Source organism: Equus przewalskii, chromosome 2 (genome assembly GCF_037783145.1).
Source record: "Equus przewalskii isolate Varuska chromosome 2, EquPr2, whole genome shotgun sequence".
In the NCBI taxonomy this organism is placed as follows: Eukaryota; Metazoa; Chordata; class Mammalia; order Perissodactyla; family Equidae; genus Equus; species Equus przewalskii.
Window position 1 is genome coordinate 105653885 of NC_091832.1, and position 16686 is coordinate 105670570.

General features: G+C 37.0%; 1 long non-coding RNA gene across 1 annotated transcript in view; it reads left to right on the forward strand.

The window, feature by feature from the left end:
* Window positions 1-16686, forward strand: part of LOC139081822 (uncharacterized) — a 59415-nt gene that overhangs the window by 2806 nt on the left and 39923 nt on the right. The window lies entirely within an intron of this gene.

The following is a 16686-nucleotide window of genomic DNA, read 5'->3' on the forward strand; positions in this document are numbered from 1 at the left end:
ATTTTCCTTCTTGTGATAAGAACTTTTAAGATCTACAATCTTAACGACTTTCAAATACACAATACAATATTATTAACTACAGTCAGCTGTACATTACATCCCCAGGACTTAATTTATTTTATAACTGGAAGTTTGTACCTTTTGACCCCCTTTACCCCTTGCTCCTGGCAACCATCAATCTTTTATCTGTATCTATGAGTTCAGGGTTTTTTTTATTCCACCTATAAGTGAGATCATATGGTATTTGTATTTCTCTGTCTGACTTAACGTCACTTAAAGTAATGTCCTCACGGTCCATCCATATTGTTGCAAATGGCGAGATTTCCTTCTTTTTTAGGGCTGAATGATATTCCATTGTGGGGGTGGGGGTGGATATGGGGGTGTGTGTGTGTATACATCATCTTTATTAATTCATTGGATATTTAGGTTGTTCAATGTCTTGGCTACTGTAAATATGCTTCAAAGAACTTGGGGCTTCAGGTGTCTTTTCAAATTAGTGTTATCATTTCCTTAGGATAAATACCCAGAACTGGAATTGCTGGATCGTATGGTAGTTCTATTTTTAGTTTTTTGAGGAACCTCCATACGGTGTTCTATAGTGGCTGCACCAATTTACATTCCCACCAACAGCACAAGAGTTCTGTTTTCTCCACGTCCTCACCAAATGTTATTTCTTATCTTTTTGGTAATAGTCATTCTAACAGATGTGAGATGATATCTCATTGTGGTTTTGATTTGCATTTCCCTGGTCATTAGTGATGTTTAGCACCTTTTCATGTATCTGTTGGCTGTCTGTATGTCTTCTTTGGAAAAATATCTATCCATATCCTTTGCCTATTTTTTAATCAGGTTGTTTGGTTTTTTTTGCTGTTCAGATATCTGAGTTCTTTATATATTTTGGATAGTAACCCCTTATCAGATATATAATTTGCAAATATTTTCTCCACTCCATTGGTTGCCTTTTCGTTTTTTTGATAGCTTCCTTTACTGTGAAGAAGCTTTTCAGTTTGATGTAGTCTCACTGGTTTGTTTTTGCTTTTGTTACCTTTGCTTTTGGTGTCAAATCCAAAAATCATTGTAAGACATATGTCAAGGAACTTACCACCTATGTTTCCTCCTAGGAGTTTTATGGTTTCAGGTCTTATATTGAATTTTTTAATCCATTTTGAGTTGATTTTTCTGTGTTGTGTAACATAGAGATCGAGTTTCATTCTTTCACATGTGGCTGTCCAGTTTTCCCAACACCGTTTATGGAAGAGACTATCTTTTCCTCATTGTATATTCTTGACTCCTTTGTCATGAATTAATTGACCATAAGTCCATGGGTTTGTTTCTGGGCTCTCTGTTCAGTTCCATTGATCTATGCATCTGTTTGTATGCCAGTATCATACTGTTTTAATTACTATAGCTGTGTAGTATAGTTTGAAATCAGGAAGCTTGATGCCTCTAGCTTTATTCTTCTTTCTCAACATTGCTTTGGCTTTTTGGGGTCTTTCGTAGTTCCATACAAATTTTAGGTTTGCTCTGTTTCTTTGAAAAATGCCGTTGGTGTTTTGATAGGGATTGCATTGAATCTGTAAATTGTTTTGGGTAGTGTGGGAATTTTAATAATATTAATTTTTGCAGTTCACGAGCATGAAATATATTTGCATTTATTTGTGTCATCGTCAGTTTGTTTCATCAGTGTCTTATAGTTTTCAGTGTAGAGGTCTTTTACCTCCTTGGTTAAATTTATTCCTAGGTATTTTATCCTTTTTAATACAATTGTAAATGGAATTGTTTTCTTAATTTCTCTTTCTGATAATTCTTTATTAGTGTATAGAAATTGCAACCATATATATTTTTTTGTATATTGATTTTGTATCCTGCAGCTTTACTGAATTCGTTAGTTCTAACAGTTTTTTGGTGGAGTCTTTGGGATTTTCAATATCTGTGTCATCTACAAATAGAAACAGTTTTACTTCTTCCATTCCAATTTGGGTGCCTTTTACAGTCATGTGTCGCTTAATGACAGGGATGTGTTCTGAGAAACACATCGTTAGGCAATTTTGTCATTGTATAAACATCATAGAGTGTACTTACACAAACCTAGATGGTATAGCCTACTACATAACTAGCCTGTATGGTTGGGCCTCTTGCTGCTAGGCTATCAATCTGTACAGCATGTTATGTACTGAATACTATAGGCAATTGTAACACTATTTGTGTTTTGTGTACTTGTAAGTATTTGTGTACTAAACATATCTAAAACATAGAAAGGGTACAGTAGAAATACAGCATAAAAGATAAAAAGTGTTACATCTGTATAGGGCAGTTACCATGAACGGAGCTTGCAGGACTGGAAGTTGTTCTGGGTGAGTCAGTGAGAGAGTGGTGAGTAAATGTGAAGTCCTCGGACATTTTGTACACTACTGGAGACTTTATCAACACTGTACTCTTAGGCTACACTAAATTTATAAAAAAAAAAATTTCTTTTTTCAATAATAAGTTAACTTTAGCTTATTGTAACTTTTTTATTTTATAAGCTTTTTAACTTTTTGACTCTTTTGTAGTAACAGCATAAAACACAAACACATTGTACAGCTGTACAAAAATATTTTCTTTCTTTAGATCCTTAATTCTATAAGCTTTTTTCTATTTTTAAAATTTTTTGTTCTTCTTTGCTTTTTAAACTTGCTCATTAAAAACCAAGACACAAACACACACATTAGCCGAGGCCTATGCTGGGTCAGGATCATCTGTATTACTGTCTTCCACCTCCAAATCTTGTCTTACGGGAAGGTTAAAGGGGCTTATAGCATGCTTGGAGTTGTCCTCTCCTATGATAGCAATGCCTTCTTCTGAATACTGCCTGAAGGACCTACCTGATGCTTTTCTTGAGAAGGTGTCACTCTTTTCAGAAATATGTCCATGGTGATTTGCATGGTTTGTTTTCTTCATCTTGAATTTGCTTGTAAACAGATAATGCACTATGAACATTAATTAAGGTTCTCTATTAATGAAAACCTTTCGTCTTGGGGTCCATGTTTTTGAACTTTTTGAAGAGCTTGTTGAGGTTTGCAAAGCTTCTACTAAACCCTTCACTGTGAATTTTCTTGGGGGTTGTACTTTTTCTTCCCCTGCAGTTTCCTTTTCTCTTGCCTCTTCTTCAGCTATGCGTTTCTGTTCCAGTTCAGCAACTCTTCATTAGTCAGTTTCTCAGGAACCACATCTAGGAGCTCCTCAATGTCATCCTCATCCACATCCAGGTTAAAATTATTTGCCGTCTCAACCACAGCCTTGTAGATTTTTGCAACCTCCTCATCCGTGGCAAATCCTTTGAAGTCATGGACAAACCTCTTGAGTTTCTTCTTCCAGATGCCATTCATACACTCCTTGGTGGCATCACCCCAAGCCTAAGAAGGGTTCTTGATGCAGTCATAGGTGTAATTCTTCCAAAATTGCATCAGTGACTTCCTCAGTTGCAGCAATAGCCTGAGCAAAGTGGTTTTTCAGGTAGTAGGTCTCATAAGCTGCTATAACTTCTTGATCGATTGGTTCAAGTTCAAGTTCAAGGAGGGAGAAACACTGATTTGACTTTGGGATGAAGATCACCAAGAAAAGGAGGATGTCAGGGAGCGTTATCAACAGTAAGCAAAATCTTGAAAGGTATGTTATTCTCCAAACAGTACTTCTCCATTTTGCTGGCATAGCAGTTCAGCAGGGCATCTTGGAAAAGGAGCTGGGTCATCCATGACTTCTTATTGCTCTTTTAGTATACTGGCAATGTGTACTTGTCAATATGCTTGAAGGCCCTGGGGCTCTCACTGTGTCTGATCACAAGGGGTTTCAATTTGTAGCCTGCAACATTGCCCTCAAACGAAACTGTTATCCTGTCCTTAAAAGCCTTGAAACCTGGCAAAGTCTTTTCAGGAATTCATTTCCAGAATAGGGAGGTTCCACATTGAGTATTTGCTCTGGCAAGTAATTTTCCTCAGCTTATCTAGAGTATCCAAAAATTGTTCAGCTGCCTTCACGTCAGTACTCAGACTCACCACTCACTTTCACATAATGTAATGGATAATAACTTTTAAATTATTTAACCCACCCAGAGTTAGCACTGTAGTTGGATCCAGCCTTTTCTTTCAGCATCACAAACAAACTTTTACTTTGGCTGTGATTGTCATGACGCTGAGAGGGATACGCTTCTGTGTCTGGTCTTCCATCCAGGTCATTAGAAGTTTCTCCTTGTCTGATATAGGCCCGTCTCGAATTTTTATTGGTCTCGTTGCCTTCAATGAAGCAGATCCTTTAACAGCTTCCGTCGCTTTGTTCTTGTTCTTCAAGATCGTAGCTGTGATGGCATGGGACATGCCTGATTGATGAGCAATAACCTTCACTGATTTTTCCACCTTCATAGGCCTTAATCACTTTTAATTTTGTTTCCTGCTCAATCACTTGATGTGGCCTCTTACTGGCAGCATTAGCAGTGTATTTTGTATGCCTAGGGACCATGATGAACAAAACAACATGAGATTAAATCAAGCACAAGAGAAAATGACGCAATCAAGAGATGCAGTAAACACAGGATGTATGAGGCTGCTGCCAGCATAACACAGCATAATGTTTTACCGTAAACTTTTTTTTTATAAGTAGAAAGAGTACACTAAAACACCAGTAAGAAGTATAGTACAGTAAACACATAAACCAGTAGCATAGTCACTATCATTATCAAGTATTATTTACTGTACATAATTGCATGTGCTATAGTTTTGTATGACTGGCAGCGCAGTAAGTTTGTTTACACCAGCATCACCACAAAAACCTGAGTTATGTATTGCACTATGTCATGTTGGCTACACCTGTCATTAGGCAATAGGAAATTTTCAGCTCCATTATAATCTCATGGAACCACCATCATATGTGCAGTCCATCATTGACTGAAACATCATTATGCAGTCCATGACTTTATTTCTTTTTATCCCCCAGTTGCTCTGGCTAAGATTTCCAATTCTTTGTTAAAGAAAACCGGCGAGAATGGGCATCCTTGTCTTGTTCTTGATCTTAGAGAGAAGGCTTTCAGCTTTTTACCACTCAGTATGATGTTAGTTGTGAGCTTGTCATCTATGGCCTTTATTATGTTGGGGTACCTGATGTCTGTATCTAATTTGTTGAGAGTTTGTATCTTAAATGGATGTTGAGTTTTGTCAAATGCTTTTTCTGCATCTATTGAGATGACCATATGATGTTTATCCTTCGTTTTGTTAATGTGGTGTATCACACTGATTGATTTGCAGATGTTGAACCATCCTTGCATCCTTGGAATAAATCACACTTGATCATCATGGATGATCCTTTTAATGTATTGTGAATTCAGTTTACTAATATTTTGTTGAGGATTTTTGCATCTATGTTCATCGGGGCTATGGGCCTGTTATTTTCTTATCTTGTGACATATTTGTCTGATTTTGGTGTCAGGGTAATGCTGGCCTCATAAGTGAGTTTGGAAGTATTTCCTCCTTTTCTGTTTTTTGGAAGAATTTGAGAGGAATTGGCTTTAATTCCTCTTTAAATGTTTGATAGAGTTGCCAGTGAAGCCGTCTGGTCCTGGACTTTTGTTTACCGTGAGGTTTTTGATTACTGATAATCTCCTTTCTAGTAATTGGTCTATTCAGATTTTTTGTTTCTTTGTGATTCAGTCTTGGTAGGTTGTATGTTTCTAAGAATTTATCCATTTTTTCTGGGTTGTCCAATTTGTTGGTGTATAATTGTTCATAGAAGTCTCTTGTGATCCTTTTTATTTCTGTGGTATCAGTTGTAACATCTCTTTCATTTCTGATTTTATTTATATGAGTCCTCTCTTTTTTTCTTGGTGAGTCTAGCTAAAGGTTTGTCTATTTTGTTTATCTTTTCAAAAAACCAGCTCTTAGTTTCATTCATCTTTACTTTTGTCTTTTTAGTCTCTATTTCACTTATTTCGACTCATCTTTTTTATTTCCTTCCTTCTACTCACCTTGGGTTTAGTTTGTTCTTCTTTTTCTAGTTCCTTGAGGTGTAAAATTAGGTGGTTTATTTGCAATCTTTCTTGTTTCTTATTGTAGGTATTTATCACGATGAACTTGTTTCTTAGAACTGCTTTTGCTGCATCCTGTAAATTTTGGTATATTGTATTTCCATTTTCATTTGTCTTGATATTTTTTTGTTTCTTCTCATTTTTTCTTTGACCCATTGGTTGTTTAGTAGCATATTGTTTATCTCCACATATTTGTGAATTTTCTAGTTTTCTTCTTGTAATTGATTTCTAGTTTTATACCATTGTGGTCTGCAAAGACGCTTGATATGATGCCAGTCTTTTAAAATTTATAAAGGCTTATTTTGTGGCCTAACATACAATCTATCCTGGAGAACGTTCGTGTGTGCTTGAGAAGCATATGTATTCTGTTGCTTTTGGATGGAACATCTTGTAAATGTCTATTAAGTTCATCTGGTCTAATGTTTCATTAAGGCCAGTGTTTCCTCATTGATTTTCTGTCTGGACAATCTATCTCTTGATGAAAGTAGGGTATTAAATTCCCTACTATAATTGCGTACCTGTCCATTTTCCCCTTTATGTCTGTTAATATTTGCTTTATATGTTTAGGTGCTTCTATGGTGGGTGTATAAATATTTACAAATGTTATATCCTCTTGTTGGATTGGCCCATTTATCATTATATAATGACTTTCTTTGTCTCTTACAGCCTTTGTCTTCAAGTCTGTTTTGTTTGGTGTAGAAACCCCAGCTTTCTTCTTGGTTCCTTTTGTATGGACTATCTTTTTCCATCCCTTCCCTTTCAGTGTGTGTGTCCTTACATCTGGGTCTTGTTTTTTAATCCATTCAGCCACTCTATGTCTTTGGAGAATTTAGTTCATTTACATTTAAAGTAATTATTGATAGATATGAACTTACTGCCATTTTGTTAATTGTTTTCTGGCTGTTCGGTAATTCCTTTGTTCCTTTCTCCTCTTGTATGGTTTCTCTTCTTTTAGATTTGTTGCGATTTGTCTTAGGGCAGAGTACTCAGCCCGGGGTGAATGTTCCATTTGAACTGGGGAAGAATCGGTATTCTGCTATTGTTGGGTGCAGTGTTCTATAAATATCAACTAGGTCAAGTTGGGTTTTAGTGTTGTTCAGGTCATCTATATTCGTAATGATTTTTTGCCTACTTGTTCTGTCACTTAGTCAGAGAGACATGTTGATATCCCCAGCTATAATTGTGGATATGTCTGTCTTTTCATATCTGTCAGTTTTTGCCTCATCTATTTTAAAGTTCTGTCATTAGTGTGTACACATTTAGGATTATTACATCATCTTGGAGAATTGACCACTTTATGTCATGTCTGTCTTTGTCCTGATAATATTCCTTATTGTGAAGTCTACTTTGCCTGAAATTAATATAGCTACTCCAGCTTTATTTTAGTTAGAGTTTTGATGGTATGCCTTTCTCCATCCTTTTATTTTCAACCTATCTATGTCTTTTTACATGAAGTAAATTTATTGTAGATAGCATATGGTTGTGTCTTGCTTTTTTATCCAATCCAGTAATCTCTTTTTTGCCACTGGTATGTTAGGCAATTCACGTTTAAAGTGATTATTAATGTGGTTAGATTAAAACCCTCCATCTTAAGGCTACCTGTTTTCTATTCGTTCCTTTTATTCCTGACTTCTTTGGGTGTAATTGTACATTTTTTTATGATTCCATTTTATCTCCTCTATCGACTTAATATTTAGACATCTTTTTAGAAACTTTTTAGTGATTGTGCTGGAATTTAAAGTAATATTTTGAAATAATGAGTCTACTTTCAAATAACATTATAACCACTTAATGTGTGTATATTAATCATATAACAGTACATTCCCAATTTCTCCTTCATGTACTATAAACACAATACATTGTTAGAATTTTTCTTTATCCAGTTAATTGTCTTTTACAACAATTAAAAAGAAGAAATAAAAATGTTTGTTATCCTCATTTATTCCCTTTCAGCATTCTACATGTCTGCATAAAGACTCGTTCCCAACTATATCATATTCGTTCACAGGTGTTTCTGCCCCTTTTCCAGATGTAATGTTGGGGCTAGTTCTCCTAGGGGCAGAACTTTTTTTTTTTTTTTTACTCTTCTCCAGCTGTGGTGGCTTTCCATCAATTGTCTGAGGCAGTAGTTATTTTGTCCTTCCTTTTGCAGAATGAGACTTATTCCTTAGAAGATGTAGAAGACATGGGTCTGGGCAGAGTTTCAGTGGTGGCTATTCGCCTCTGTCTCCAGCCAGCACAATGGGGGAAGCTTTTTCAGATTCACCTTGATCTACCCTGTGAGCACCTTGTGGGATTCCTGGAGAGAAAGCCTGCAGGAAGCCACAAAATCCCCTATATCTGACCCCCAAGAGCATCACAGTCTTATGCTAGCCTGTGCTCAGCTTGTCACAATTAGTTAAAAGTTGCCAGCTGAATCTTAGTGCCTTGTATGGCCATTTGTGAGCATTTGGCCCAACTGAGCAAAAGCTCAGATCCTGTTTGTCCTTATGTCTGTGTCTCCAGATTTGGGGTTAGTTGTTTGCAATATGACCTCAGTTTTCTGATGGATTCGAGAAACATTGTTAATTTGCAGTGTGTCAAACATTTTTACTCTAAGGGTTCTAAGGGTGAACATAACGCTTTTTCCACCTCTCTACCTCTCCAAGCTGAAACTTTAAGTTCTCTGAATAGATATTTTTAAATGAATGATGGTGAGCCTTAAATCCTGAGAATATGTTCCTTGGATACATTTAAAAAGAGTGATAAAACATCCCAACCTCCTCACCCTAATTCTGGCCCTGCTGCAAGTTAAGATGAGGAAAGGGAACTACTGTTTTTTAGGTACAGTTCCATGGAAACAACACATCTGCTTTGTGAAGTACATTTTAATCCTTTTATTGGTGAAGTCTTGCAAGACGCTTGTTCAGCAAATGCTAGGGCAGATATTCAAATTCACTTCTACCACCAAAGCCAAAACCCTTTCATCAAAGCAAATGTGAAGAAGGAAATAGCCCTTATGGTGCAAAGAAACTCCTAGAAGATAAAGTATCTTCAATATCACCAAACATTTTAAGTAAAGGTAGTTACCTATGCTGCTTTGCTAGGCACTAAATAGATATATACAAATAGATATGGTGGCTGTAATCAAGTAACTTATAATGTTGGATGATGCTAATAACAAAAGTCACATAAAGAATATGGCAGAAAGAAAAATTTATGATAAGTACACATGTCGGAAATGAGTTTTTTTGGTATGGTGACAAGAATAAATCTTTGAGGGTGGAGAGAAAATCCTTTAGAGGAAAACCTTCAAAATACTCTATATTTACAGTCTGACTTCATATTGCCTTGAATGTTACTGCTCTAGTGTAAATAACCATCTCTTGCATGTATTACTGCAGTAGCCTCCTAACTGGTTTCCTGTTTCATTGTTTGCTCCCATCCTTCCCTCATACTCTCTTTTCCTTACACTAGCCAAGGGGATTCTTTTCACCGACCTCCATGGATGGGTGAAACCCCTCCTGTGGCTTCCCATCTCCTGTGGGAATATAAACCGGTATCTTCACAATGGCCCATGGGTCCCTACATGATCTGCTCCTGTCCTCCTTGATTTCATCTTCTACCACTGCCCTCACCCCCTTGTTTACCTGTTCCAGCCAGAGTGGCTTTTTTTTTTTTTTTTTTTACTTTATTCCTCTTTTTTTTTTTTTTTTAAAGATTGGCACCTGAGCTAACAACTGTTGCCAATCATCTTCTTTTTTTTTTTCTGCTTTTTCTCCCCAAATTCCCCCAGTACATAGTTGTATATTTCAGTTGTGGGTCCTTCTAGTTGTCGCATGTAGGACACTGCCTCAACATGACCTGACGAGCGGTACCATGTCTATGCCCAGAATCCAAACCATTGAAACCCCAGGCCGCCAAAGCGGAGTGAGTGAACTTAACCACTTAGCCACAGGGTCGGCAGGGTGGCGTTTTTTGTTGTTAGTCAAACATGTCAGGCTGGCTCCTACCTCAGACCTATTGACCTTCTGCTTGGGAGGATAGGCAAAATGTTGTGCTTAATTTATTCTTTCACTCCTTCAGATCTCTTCTCTGCTCAAATGTGACTTACCAGGAGAGGCCTTCCCTATCTGGCACACATATAAACACACATACACAAGTACACCACCTTATGTATCATTCTTTATATCTTGTCTCTGGTTTACTTTTTGCTCCATATCCCTTATTACCATCGGACTTTATGTTCAGGTTTCTTTCTTTATTGTCTGTCTAGCCCATACAGCTCTCTGTAAAATCTTGGTTTGTTTTGTGTATCTTTCTCTTCCCATAAAAATAAGTTGAGGGAAAAAAGCATGAACATAATCAACATTCATTCATTCCACAGTATTAAATATTAATTGAATTCCTACATATTGTCAGTCACTAGGCTGGAATCTGGGAAATAGAAGAGTTGTTAAAATATAGCCCAAATCTTGGATTTTACAGTATAGTGAAGAATAAATACTATGGTTGGAAAATAGCCAGCCTTTTGATTGGGCCAAAACATTTATACATTCTTTCCCCCCAGTTTACCAAATATCTATTGGCCTTTTCTATTTTGTTTCAGCTACAATTAGCATATTAAGTTTAGCATGTAAAGAATGCAGAGATACAATATGATGTTTTGGGCCATATTTTTTTAAATATTTTTAAAATTTTAATAGTCATAGCCTGATAAATTTTAGTTGAGATTTTTCTGATTTAGGCTCTGGGATAGAGCATCCACATAATTTGCATAACAATTCCCAAAAAGTTATACAGTAAAAAAATTTAGTAATTTACTGTTTAAGGCATTTTAGTGTAATTTAAATGATCTCATATTTCAAAACTATATGAGTGTTGTTTATGTATTGATTTTAGTAAACTGCCTTAGATTTGATATCATATAAATATCACTATTAACAAATGGTTGATTGCCTAGTAAATACATGAAAATACACCAAGTTTTAAATACTTTCTTCTGCATATCTGACATATTGATGTAAATTTAACTAAACATCAAATAGCCCAAACTATGCTGTATGACTTAAAGGACGTTTTGACAACTCTGATCCTTCATACTTGACATGACTTTTCCTAATTATTTGGCAAGGAAAACCATGGAAAATTGGGCATGATAGTGAATTCCCCATGTCATCCATGACACCAGTCATTAACCCAGTTACTCAAGCCAGAAACCCAAGAGCAAGGCCATTGTGTAAGCTTGTCAGCAAGGACATGAAGCCAAAAGGGCAAGTGGGGCTGACGTCCCCTTCACTTTGCTGCTAACCAAGCCATGTGCCTTGGTGTGGGGCTTCTTTGGCCTGAAGAATGAATGTTCTAATTTCTCATCTGACTAATATAATTTCCTTGGCCATGCCCAGGAATTATCATTTACTCCTTTCTTTCCCCAAAGCTAGTTCTATTGGCTTTGTCTCCACAACATGCCTTGAATGAGTTCATTTCTTACCACTTCCGCTGCTACCACCCTAGTCCAAGCAACTGTTACCTCTTGCTGGGACTCTGCAGTAGCCTACTAACAGGTCTTCCTGCTTCCCACTCTTGCCCCTTTAACCCACCAGTAAACCATTTTCCCTATTTATTTCAGAAGACTCTTTTAAAAACAAAAAATACATTATTTAGGTCTAAGAAAGAAGTGGGTGAAGATAAAAGTGTTTGTGAGAGGCAGTGTTAGATAATGGTTCAGTACTTGGGATTTTGGAGTTAGCACAGTGTTTTTATTCAGGCTTTGCCATTCATTCATTTATTCATCCATTCACTAGTTTCTCCCAACAAATATATTGAGTGTCTTACCATGTGCCACTCTTCTAGGCACTGGGGATACAACAATGAACAAATCAGAAAACCCAACTTTCAAGGAGATTACATTCTAGTATGAGATACAATGATAAACATTAGTAAGTAAAATTATACAGTATGTTAGTGATAAGCGCTAAAAAGAAATGATAAAGCAGAGAAGGGAGATATATAATATTTCTAGAGAAGGGGGTTAAAATTTCAGATAGGATACTTAAAGAATACCTCACTGAGAAGTCTACTGCTAAACACCTGAAAAAAAGTTAACCTTGGTCAAGTTACCTCGGCCTCTGAGTCTCAGTTTCTTCATCTACAAAATAGGAATATTATCCACTTCATAGAGTCGTTGGGAAGAATCTATTAATTGATAGATATAAACAGCTTCTCACAGTACCTGTTACCCAGAAAATGCTTGGTATTGTTATTTTATTTCATGTATGAATAAGTGGTAAAGTTTTAAAGATAACTTTTAAATGTTTGTCACAGAATTTAACACACAACTTCCATGACAGACGTTAAATAGGTGGTAGAATCCTCATTTCTGCAACTGGTCTAAGGTTGTTATTAGAATTTGTCATTTACCTTTTGCACCACCCATTCTGTGTCAGTTGCCTTCAGTCAGTGTCTCGGATGATTTGGCCGCCTCATTCACTGGAATAAGGTCAAGAATTGTGAAGGGTTTGAGATTTTGCTATACTTGAAAGCTTTAAAGTTAGCCTAACCAGTTTCATGAGTGCTGGCAGAAGAACATGAGACTCCTGGGTCAGAGACTAAGGACTTTATTATTCACACTGTGGGCATGAGCATGTCTGTATGGTTCTACATGTCCTCAAATCCCATAGAGGCAGCATGTATGGGTCCAGACCAATGCTACACACACAGTGGCGTTGTATTACAGGAGAAGAACTCTGAGCTTAGGGAACTCTAATCTTTTTATAATGCAGAGGGAGACATTATATTTTCCAAGGCTGTAGGCAAATCTACCCTTTGCTCTGGGGGCAGATACTCTGTATTTTCCGAAGTTGTTCGCTATACAAATATCCTTGAAAATATAGTTCTGAATAAAGGGCAGTTAGTGTCTTGCTTGCAAGATGTGCAGAAATGTGGGAGACTCATCGAGAATATCTTCCAACATAATCTAATCTTTGTTTCTGAGAGATCTGAAAACTAATGGACGTGCATATGGTTTTTTTACTTTGTCACTGATTTAGGGGCACTAAGAGACTTCTTCAGAGTTCACCTTGTAGCTGTCTACATGCCTGCTTGTCTCCATTGTATAGCAGCAACCCCATTTCCCTCAATGATTAGAAAGTCAGTCACTGTAGCCAATATCTTTTTACTAGTTCAACCTCTTGGCATCTGGAAACCCAAATAACTAGGTGGCAGCCTCAGATTCTAATTTAATGAGATCATTGTCATGTTCCTAGTGGAAACATTCCACCCTTGGATACTGAGAGCCCTTATCAGCAGAATTAGACAAAAGTTTACATTTTTAAATCAGATTGTTAGGCATAAAAGTGAGAGGTGACATTTTCTCTTTCAACCCTCAGTTATTAGATCCATGTATTTTGTTTATGGGAAATGTAGTATGAGGTGTTGATCACTACTTTAGAACATCTACTGTGTCCTTTAGGGCAGCACCTCAGCTATGTATCTTTTCCAGACTGAGGAATCACTGAATTTTCAGTAGGCTATTCCACTATTGTAAGTCCAGCTGCATCGGGTAATGATAAAACTAGTGAAACCCATCGGCATCAACTTTCTTTCACTGTAGAGTAGGTAAATTTTCATTGTGTTAAATAATGAATCAACCTGTTAACAGGAAACCATAATAGTAAAGAAAAGTAAACAGAAAACTATTATTATTCATGTTCGATGCTTAAAGTCAATAAATATCTGCTTCCTCCTCTCGAAAGTTTCAGTTCATTTAGAGACACAGATATCATAGATACACAGGTTAAAAGAAAAAAAAGGTCAGCTTTATTGCTTAAAGAATCTAAACTGGAAAATGTGGCTCAGATGTGTGGCCAAATGGGATTGCTGATGCTCTCTAAATACACAAACTTACTCATTCTCTCAATGCAGCTTGGACAAATCCAGCTTGCCCCTTACAGCATGCACAAGGGAGGAAATCAGAAATGCATCCTCCTTGCAGGCAGGATGGCTTCAAAAGGTGAAAAGAGGAAGAGGCTGAGCTCATTTTCTTGTCTCCAGGTCATCAGATTAAGTCACTTTTGGGGAGGAGTGAACAACAGATTGGGCGAGAACCTGGGTTATTATTCTGATGGGAAGTTCCTCATCATGGAAACATGAAGCCAGGGGAAAGGAACTTATTAAAGAGAATTAATTTAGCAACTTTTTTGTCTATCCTGTACCATTTCACTTGGCAGGTGACTTGATGACCTGACCAGTCAACCTGTATTCATTCTGAGAGCCCAAGTTTTGTTGTTATCTCCCAATACCACTCCCCATATCTAGACCACTGGGTATACACCTAACAACCAAGGTCTACCTGCCATCACTCTTGACAGCATTTTTTGGTACTTTTTAAGAGCACCTTACTCCAAAAATGCCTCTCAACATCTGATAGTTCTGAGAGCTTCCCTAATGGTTTGTCACTTATCATTGTCTGAACCAGCTATTTGAACTTGAGTTCAGAGCCTTTCCTGGCCTTGAGTTGCTTGGCTCTCTGATCTACACAGGTAAAGCAGACAAAATTCACAAAACCAGAACATATTGAGTATTGCTCAGTTGAGGATTAGAATCCAGCCATCTGTCAAGATAATACTTTTGGCTAAGGCTACTCTATGCTTGAGGTCCCAGATGAAAAAAAACTAGAGATTCTCCTTAACTGACTTTAGAATATGTGCTAGTGACACAGGGAGATGGGTATTTAGCTGTCACTGTGTAGAGGGCACAAGCATTCTGGGTATGGCACTATCAATTGTCATAGAAAAAGATCAGTCCACACAGGTAATCAGTTTTATTCCATTGAACTTTAGAAGACACCATACCACAGTGAGGATGGAGAAGACTCTAAAGCATTTTTGTTTAGTGTGGTCCATGGACTGAGGCCACTCCATGAATTGTTACTATTCTGTGAGAAGTACAAAAATTGAGAGGACGTATTTAGAAATTCTTATAGCAATTGATAGAAGGCAACACTTCAATCTAATAAGATTGAGTCTAATAATTAAACACTTGAGCTTGTATTTTGTATGTCCTTGAGTACTGTCTTTTCATTTTGAATAATTGATTCTTACTGTATTGTACAAGTATTGCTTTGATAGTTTAGATTGCTACTTCAGATTTAGATTTGGTGCTTCAGATTGGTAATTTAAAAAAAATGCTTCTTCACTACAGATAGTTTTTGAATGATGGCTCTAAAATGGGCCCTAGATTACATCTTTACAGGACAAAATCCTTTAGATTTTGTTATACATTATTGAATTTTACAGAAAATCTGGATATATTCTGATTTAGTGGAATAGAACAAGGTACGTGATATAGTGGTCCCTTGGCATCCCAAGGGGATTAGTTCTCGGACAGCCTGTGGATACCAAAATCTGAAGTCCCTTTGTAGGTCCTCTGTATCCTCAGATGTGGAACCTGTGGATGGGGAGGGCTGACTGTACTCATAAAATAATTTTGATAGACCACCTGGAAACTTTGTAATCTAGACAACTGGCTGTATCTTGCTTTTTTCATTTAAGAATAAATATTAGAGATCATCCTTGTTTTTTTTTTTTACAGTTGCATATTATTTCACTAAATAGATCTGTCATATTTTATTTAACCTACCTTCTACTGTTTTGAATTGTTTCCAACCATTTCTTACAAAGAATACTGCAACAAATATTCCTACATAATTATTTCACACATATGCAGGTATATCCAGTAGTGAGACTGTTAAGATTATATGCCTTTGTAATTTTAATAGCTCTTGCCTAACTGTCCTCCATGGAGGTTGTACCAATTTACATTCCCACCAGCAATGCACAAATAGGGTTTTCTTATAACTTTGTTCAAGAGTCACAGACATTTTGTGCCGGGGTCCAGCCTCGGCAGAGTCCAGGTTCCTGCGGGAGAGACGGCGTCGGCGAAAGTGTAAGTGCTAGACATGAGACTCGACGCAGTTGCAAGCAAGTCCGAGGGAGTTTAGGAAGAGGTTACATAGTTTCAGCGTCTTCAAAGAAGTTAGGAGGACAGCGAGTATATAATTAACAGAATATAGACCCCCTCATCCTTGGGGGCTGCTGTTTGTTCTTTGAGGTATGTTTATTGCTAGTTCTGCCTGTTTTTACAAGGCTTCCAGACAGAGGGAAGACGTTAATCAGTAACAGGCTTTAGAAAGGAGGACAAAGGATTCTGCTTAAAGAATTATGTTCCCTGGAGAAGTGCCTTGCACGATTCTCCTTCCATTGCCAGACCTTGTCACAATACAATGGCAGCTAGATTGGGGGAATGCTTCCCAGAATTTTGAATAGTTACAGATTTTCTTTAAATTGCCCTTTTCTTTTTATAGCATTATCATAGTAAGTGCCAGAAATAGGGTTACTTAGGTCTTTTTTTGTAATCTCAGCTATCAATAATATTTAAAACCATGGGAAATTTTTAACATTTAGAACTTACTGGCATACTGTTTCTTTGAAGCAGAGGATTAATACTTGAGGTAGGACTCAAGTAAGGAACTAATTTCTTTCATTTTTATTTACTTTATCAAGTAACTTTCTGGCAATATTTAGACACTAGATCCAAAGTAGCCATAGAATTTACTTCTCTGGTAAGCCTGATCAACAGAAATAAGGTACCTATAG